The following is a 7942-nucleotide window of genomic DNA, read 5'->3' as shown; positions in this document are numbered from 1 at the left end:
AGAGTAGTCATGCTGTTTATCATTTTGGAGGACTGTAGCAAATGGCTGTGTTTCTCAAGGTACGCAATTAAATAATTTGGACGAATGGTTACAGGCTGTTTTCGCACGAAGTTGGAATGGGCCAGTGATGATATCAGGGTGGTGCTTAGGTGTGCTATAGAACCCCCACATGTTTAAGTACCCTTATAGCACCTCTATCCACTGGGCTCCTGCTGACATTGCAAAAAAAAGTGCTAGGAATGCTATGAGTTCCAGCACACACATAATGTGTGCAATTGTATTGCCAGCGCCTTGCTCAGCCAGGCAGCAATGCAGCGCCTTGCTCAGGCAGGCAGGAGAGCGGGAGATTTGCAGAAGTGGGTGCTCAGGTAATTACTGAAAACCAACGCTGGGGTTATGTTTGTGCTGTGAGTTATTATTCAGCTGGGGTTTATTATTGTTTAGAGCAGGGGTGGGCAAACTCCGGCCCTCCAGCTGTTGTGGAACTACAAATTCCATTAGGTATTGCAAGATTCTGACAGCCACAGGCATGACCCCCAGTGGCAGAGGCATGATAAGATTTGTAGTTTAACCACAGCTGGAGGGCTGGAGTTTGCCCACCCCTGGTATAGAGGGCTATTAGTGTGCTAGGGATTTTTTATTGTGCTAAGGATTATTATTGTTCTAGGGATTACTATCATTCTGACTACAGTTGTTGTAATAGTGAGTTATCCTGTCCTTGGAGGGAGCAGACACAATCACTGCAGTCAATCTTCATCAGATAGCTGAACTCACCAAATACTCTTCATCCACGAATATCTTTATTGCATGCAGAAAGGTTCAGGCAAACAAAATGATGTGCTGGTATCTGTAGTGGTCAAAAGGAATATTTATTGCCTAACCTTAATGTGTGTTTCATTAAGGGAAGGATGTCAGGAACTTAAAAGGAGGAAATTGAATCACACAAAGGGGAGAATGCACTGAAAAATGAGTGTAGTAAAAACAGTGACCACAGGGTGGCAGCATAACAATGACCTATAAAAAAACACAGAAAATAAACACCAATGCAATTACATTGCTTATGTAACTGCCGAAGGCAGCACAATACTAACCTGGAATTGTCAGATACCACAATATTTTTAATAACACGAAGACAGTTCTGTAAATGCAAAACCTGAAAGACAAAAAAGAAACAAGTATGTATTGCAGCAAACATTAACGTAAAGGAAATGGTGTACAGTGTAACATGTGTAGACAAAAACACAAATCGTACAAACAGCGCTCTTGTAATGATGTTGAGGGGGTAAACAATGTGTGACCCTAAATAGTGTGCAGCCCTGAAGCCCAGGAGGAGTGCCTGTGAATATGCAAACTAGAAACAAAAAACAAAAAGGGCGCAACGCTAGGTGGGCTAACTGACCGGGTCGGAAGACCCAGGGAAGGTGACAGGGAGAATTATGTGACAATGGGTGCAAAAGGCAAAAGAAAGAGCACTTACATTTTAATTCATGGGACCAGAGGCTGGACGGCCGGTGTGGAGGATCGGGTCATCTGTGGTGTCTATCTTAAACTGGTGTGCCGGATGATGTGCATCCACACGGGGAGAGGAGGCAGTGGGCGAGGGTGAGAGGGGGGGAAGAGAGAAGCCACAAGAATGGGGACTCAGTCCGGCAAACGTCCGGCAGACTGGAGCAGTGTGCGGGAGCCGTGGGCTGAAAGTAGTCAGCTGTCAGTCGGATCTGTGGTGGGAAGAGGGTAGTAGCGGGGTGGAGGGGCAGTGAGCTGAGCGACGCGTTTCGAGGAGCGATACCTCTTTTTCAAGCTCAAGAAGGAACATCTAGGTTAAGTGCTCTTTCTTTTGCCTTTTGCACCCATTGTCACATAATTCTCCCTGTCACCTTCCCTGGGTCTTCCGACCCGGTCAGTTAGCCCACCTAGCGTTGCGCCCTTTTTGTTTTTTGTTTCTAGTGTAACATGTGTGTCAGCTCAATGTCCTTGACACTTCTTCTCTTGGGGTAACAGTACAGTCTGTACTTCAAGTGCAGGTGAAGCAAAGCTCAGTCCCCAAAAGTCAAGAGCAATACAAGTTAAGTGATGGGTCTGAGGAAAGTCTTTACAGTAGCTCATAGCGGTGAACGATCTGGCCTAGGTTGCTTTCACTTGAACGTTTGCCGAACCCAGCCAGAAATTTAGGATCAGCGAACATCCAAGCGAACCGAACTGTGTGCTAGCAACCAATAACGCTGGTTACTGGGATGCTAGTGAATGGCCAACACAAGTTTGACAGGTGAACTAGTCAAATAGTTTGCTCATTCATCAAACTGTGAACATTTTCAGTTCAGGTCAAACCTCATCCCTAGTGCCTTGTCATGCAACCTTTACTGGCAGTGGAGACAACTATCCCATTTTCTTTCTTCCGTACCTGCAGCCAGAGCTTTTCTACGACCTTTGCCTCCCTTTAAACAAAATGAGGACAGGCAAACAACATTCTCTTTCTGTGTTAGAAATGACTGCTCCCATCAGATTCCAACTCTCCGCCCATCAAGGTTTAACAGAATTAATGACATTAAACACATGGTAGATCTCACTGGCTCCCTTAACACTGACAAAGGCCCTTACGGATAGGCATTTCGATCAGGTCCACCTGTCAGTTTCTTGAGTGGAACCTCAATGTTAATCTAGGGACGTGAGCCTGTTTACATCCCATAACCCCTGACTCTGGCCAGGTCCAAAAAACCAAATGGAACAGAGTTATGGCAGACTTAATCGAGACAGATCAGTGGTAATACGATGTAAACAGACACATGCCCTCTTACATCTGACTCCCCAAAGAGGCGAGCTAACATGGGTCTGGTCATTTCACTTTTTGTTTCTTCATCGTAAGATGCATTTATTTCCATGGAGATGGAAAGCATGACTCTTGTGAAGCTATAAAGGGCACAAATTATTGCACCTCTCTAATCATGAATACATTATTATGTTTCTTTTTTAAATTCAAGCAGTATAAGTATCTGCATTTGAGTTGTTATCAGCCTCTTGCAGTCCCTGTACAGCAGAGCTGAAATGCGAGATGAAGAAGCAGTACAAACAGCCAATCAACTTGTGTGCTGACACGAAGCATGTTGTTAGGAGGAGGATGCAGAGAGACAGAGAGATGAGCTCATCACTGAGCTGCTTCTCTTTTTCACTGTCCAGTCACAAGCTTGGGTCAAGGATGAACTAAGCTCAGAAGAAGTTGAATGATGCTGACAATTAGAGCAAAAACGTTTTGCAGCAGAAACAAAGGCAGCGTAATCACTGGATTGACGGTATTTATTGTAGCAAAAGCTAGTTTTGTTATTTTATCTTTTAAATACTATAATATTATATATATTATTGTTTATCTTATTATTTTGGGCTGCAGTTCTGCAATAAACAAATAAAACAATTTATGCTCATCATTTTCAGCAGGATTAGATAATACATAATGTATATTTGATAGATAAGCTGCCAGCATTTGGACTGGGACTATTTATCACCAGTGCTTTGGAAATAGGTGTAAAGTCATGTCTAATGCTGTCAATGCACAGAGCTGTTCCAAGCAGAAGGTCTGATAGTACAGAGCACTGACCAAAGCACTGCCTCTGATTATGATCATATTACCATTAGTTGGAAAAGCATTCTGACATTGTGGTTAAACTGGTCAGAAGACGACAGCTGTGTCCAGGCATTGATATGCATGTCTAAAGGCCAAGGGTCTGGTCCGGAGGGTCCATGCCCCAGATGTCAATATCTGATTATGGGTGCTGACAAGTGGTAGAGCCTGCTTTTGTATAGCTGAGGTAAAGATTACCATATTCACCATTCCTCCAAATGAAACATTTTCTCAACTGCTTTGTACCTTAACTGTTTCCTTGCTTGTCAACATACAAACATAATCTACTACAAGCATGGGTTTTAAAGCCTTTTTTTTTTCAAAGCCCGCAGTGCTTACAAACAAACACCCAACAGTGAACAAAACTGCATGTGTAAAACACACAAAAGGTGCACAAGGGTGTGTCAATGTCAGAGAGACAGGGCCCCTTCCAGCCCCCCCGGGGTGCAAGGCTCCTGACAGGGGCAAGGCACTCATGTCCATCTGGCCGAAACCAGGCGGACCCGTTCTGCATGGTCAGCCAAAGCCGACCATCGGGTACTAGGTTGGGGGCTCTCCCGAAGGGAGAACCCCGATTCAGGGGAGGAAGGAACCTGAATCGGGGGTCTCCCCCACCCTAGACTTCAGGGCAGGCCGGAAGACCCACACCCTCCATCCTGTGTGGTGAAAAATAACACACATAAAAAAGTGAAGTGCACAGGCAGTGAGAAAAATAAATAAGTGCTTATGTGTAAAATATAGCCAGGCCTTGCGGCCCCGTTAAAGCCATACTCCAGCCAAAATGTTTACTTTATGTTTTTGTAAAATGGGGAAGAGTTAAAATGCCTGTCATGGTTTTATTTCTGTCTGTAACTCCCCGATTGGGGAGAATAGCCTTCACTTCTTGTGACGTCAAGAAAAAAAAAGTAGGATGTGCATTTGTCACCTGGACAGGAAGACAGAGGCAGCAATAAAAGCATCAACAGAAGTTCTAACCCTTCCCTATTCTAAAAATTAAATAAAAAGTATTGTTTAGAGCTGGACTTGAAAGAGTAACTCCAACTAAAACAGAGTTTCAGTATTAAGGACAGATTGGGCCTGTTCCTTCTATATACCACAGAGTATAGTTCCGGAGCTGCCAACCACTTACCAAGGGTAAAGTGACTCTAAACTCAGGAGTTAAACCTTAAACATATATTCAAGTATCTTAACTATGAACACAAATGCATCTTATTTGTGTATCACTCGGCTGTAGATCCTGTCCCTCCTTCTGGAGGGTGGCTACTTTTCTTTCCCATGGCCCCTGTGTGTTGTAAAGTAGTCACCGCTTCAAGTGTACTCCTGTGATGGACTACAATCTCAATACAAATGAGCTAACTAACGTGAGATTGTAGTCTGTCACAGGAGTGAGCTTGGAGCGGTGGCTACTTTACAACACACATAAGGATTTGGGGAACAAAAGTAGCCACCCTCCAGAAGGAAGGACACTGTCAGCACCAATTCAGAGATGATTTGAGGATCTACAGCTGAGTGATACACAAATAAGATACATTCATGCTAATAGTTAAGGTATGTAAATACATTTTTAAGATTTAACTCCTGAGTTTAGTGTCACTTTATTGTTCAGCGCATGCAAAAGCACTCCAAACAGGTACCTCTCCCGAACACAGAGGTAGGCAACTCCGGCCATCAAGCTATTGTGGAACTACAAGTCCCATGAGGCATTGCAATACTGACAGTTACAGACAGAGGTATGTTGTGATTCGTAGTTAAAGCACACCTGGAGGGCCGGAGTTGCCCCAACGCATTTCGCCCCCTAATTAACCACATCAGTACAATCATACATATTCAGTATAATCGTCCGGTACCAAAGTGGCTAATTCCAAGATCACGGCAGCTGTGATCTTGGTGTTGTTTTTTTCCATACAGTTCCAGGCTTTCATATACAAGTGATCAGGAGGATGTAGAGCCATGTAATCTTTTGTATGGTGGTGAAGAGCTTACCATCCCCCCAACCCCCCTCCACTTGCTGGCTGTCTTGGGCTTTGCTCTGCTCTGTGTATTTAAAAGAAAACCTTGACAGTACATTGCACTTTCATCTCCCTGTGTGAGATTCTCCATTGTGGCTTTATATTGTATGAATTATTTAAGCATGTAGACATACATAAAATAAAAGGAAGAAGCTTGGGGAGAATGCTATATGATTTACAAGACAATTCAACAAAGTAACACTTTTTATAGCTGTTGTTAAATATATTACGTTACCCAGGATAGAAAATACATAGCAGAAGCCAGGAAGATATAGCAAAATAAAGAATATATTTTATCACCTAAAACTAGCACATCCTGTTCATCTATAACATGCGTTTGGGCTGCTTTTATCGTTTTTCCTAAAAAGCTGCAATAAGCATAAACATAAATCTCCTTCTGCTGTGATCACTATGAAAGCTTTTGTTACACAGTTTGTCAACAATGTACAAATCAGCAGCAGACATCAACTGGCCGGTTAGCTCAGTTGGTTAGAGCGTGGTGCTAATAACGCCAAGGTCGCGGGTTCGATCCCCGTACGGGCCAAGTGTTTTTTTCCCCCCCTTTTTCTTCACATATCTTCTATAAATTCTTATATATCGACACCCTAGAATTGTAGGAAACACTGCCCATTAATATGCATATATACATATTATTTACACATGATCCATATTTATTTAAAGCATCGTTTACAGTTATTTGTTTACAACATCTGATATGTAATGCGTGCAATACTTAATATGTATGAAATGTTTTAGTGAAGTGCAAAGAAGAAATAATTTTAGTGTTCTGCTTGTGTACAAATTTCTTTCATCAAAGAATTCTGTTGAATGCATTGTTATTATTTGTAAGACGCAAAGAACCTAGTTGTAGTTACTCCTATTGACCAGCGAGGGCGCTGTTGCTTTACCCTTATTCTGCAGAACCTTTGTTTAATAAAGTCGTTTTTGCTGTGACATAACGCTCCAGGATTATTTGTTTAACTGTCCCAAGTTTTGAAAACCTTAATATGTCTTTTTATGGACTGCCTTAATACACAAAAGTGTCCTCATTTTATCATATTAACACTTCTAGAAATAAAAGAGATTTGAAGTAAAGGGTAAAGACATACTCCCACTTTTGCAAAAATTTAATAAATGCATCCATATTAATAAAAAAAAAAGTGCATTTATAAAATTTTTGCATTAAAGCCTGTGACGCATTGCAAGTACAATCAGTGTGTTGCCATTGCAATTCACAGACTCTTTCATTGCTTACCCCCAGCCTGCAGTATGGACCTTTTGTTATGGGGCTGGAGGCATTAACAAAGGACTATATTCCATTTAGATCTACATATCCCTACAAGATGGCGTCCCTACAAGTGTGGCGACGTCACTGCATTTGTGCTCTATTAAGTTCCCTCAGCTCTGAAGTCCCTGTGCTGCAGTGGCTGATTGAATTTGTGGTCTTTCCATTCAGGGATCCCTGTGAATGGATGACACAGCTGTGCAGTTGGAGCCACACATAGCCGCGCCAAATTTAAACCAAATCAGAGGCCCGCGGGGAGGACTTTGCAATTCAGTTAAGTGGAGGAGTGGTTTGAGGGAGGGGGGTTAACCTGTTTAAAATAATTTCAAAAGCAATTTTCAGTCATTTTAAATCTGCAAGAGCAGTTTCCTTGGCACTAGCGACATCTAGCAGAGACACTGCATGATCGACAACAACAGACCACCATAGATGTTCAAACCACATAAAGGGTCGGTGGCTCAACTGAGGTAACTGGCCAGTTGACATTTCTGGTCTCATATGTACAGAATTTGTAGACTACATACACCAACATGGTCATAAGCTATCATAAATAGTTCATCCAGAGAAACTGATGTTGTGGAACTGGGACAAAATCAAATGTTCTTAGGCTATTATTTTCTCTTTTGGTTGAATGTTACACACAGTCCTCCAGTGTCAGAGTCTGTCTCAGCAAAGGCTAAAAACACCAGTTCTGAGAAATCCTCCAGGAGCAGTGCGAGACACACAGGGACAGACATATAGAGAGAACGCTGGTAAAGGAGGTGTAAGTGAAAGCAGAGGATAAGCGATTTAGGAGGGGAGTAACTGCAACAGATATGGTATGGCTGGTTAGGAGATACTGCTAACAATGTTGGAAACAAAAAACAAAAGTGCGGAGACTGTGATTATGATCTATTGCTTAAGGAAACAACTTATAAAGTGAAGTTGAAGATTACTCGGAACGGGTGTCTTTAACCATTGCTGAAACAGACTCTGCCACTAGAGGATTGTGTAGCCTAAGAACATTCAACCAGAAAAGAAAGTAATAGCCTAAGA

The 7942-nt window shown here is 42.4% G+C and overlaps 1 non-coding gene across 1 annotated transcript; it reads left to right on the top strand.

Annotated features, from left to right (window-relative positions):
* The first annotated feature begins 6092 nt into the window (after positions 1 to 6092).
* On the top strand, positions 6093 to 6166 carry TRNAI-AAU. The gene has a single exon. It is a non-coding gene; the product is annotated as a tRNA-Ile (tRNA).
* The last annotated feature ends 1776 nt before the right edge of the window (positions 6167 to 7942 follow it).

The sequence above is a fragment of the Nanorana parkeri genome, unplaced genomic scaffold (genome assembly GCF_000935625.1).
Source record: "Nanorana parkeri isolate BGI_ZX_2015 unplaced genomic scaffold, ASM93562v1 scaffold220, whole genome shotgun sequence".
Taxonomy (NCBI): Eukaryota; Metazoa; Chordata; class Amphibia; order Anura; family Dicroglossidae; genus Nanorana; species Nanorana parkeri.
This window is presented reverse-complemented; position numbering and strand designations above follow the sequence as displayed.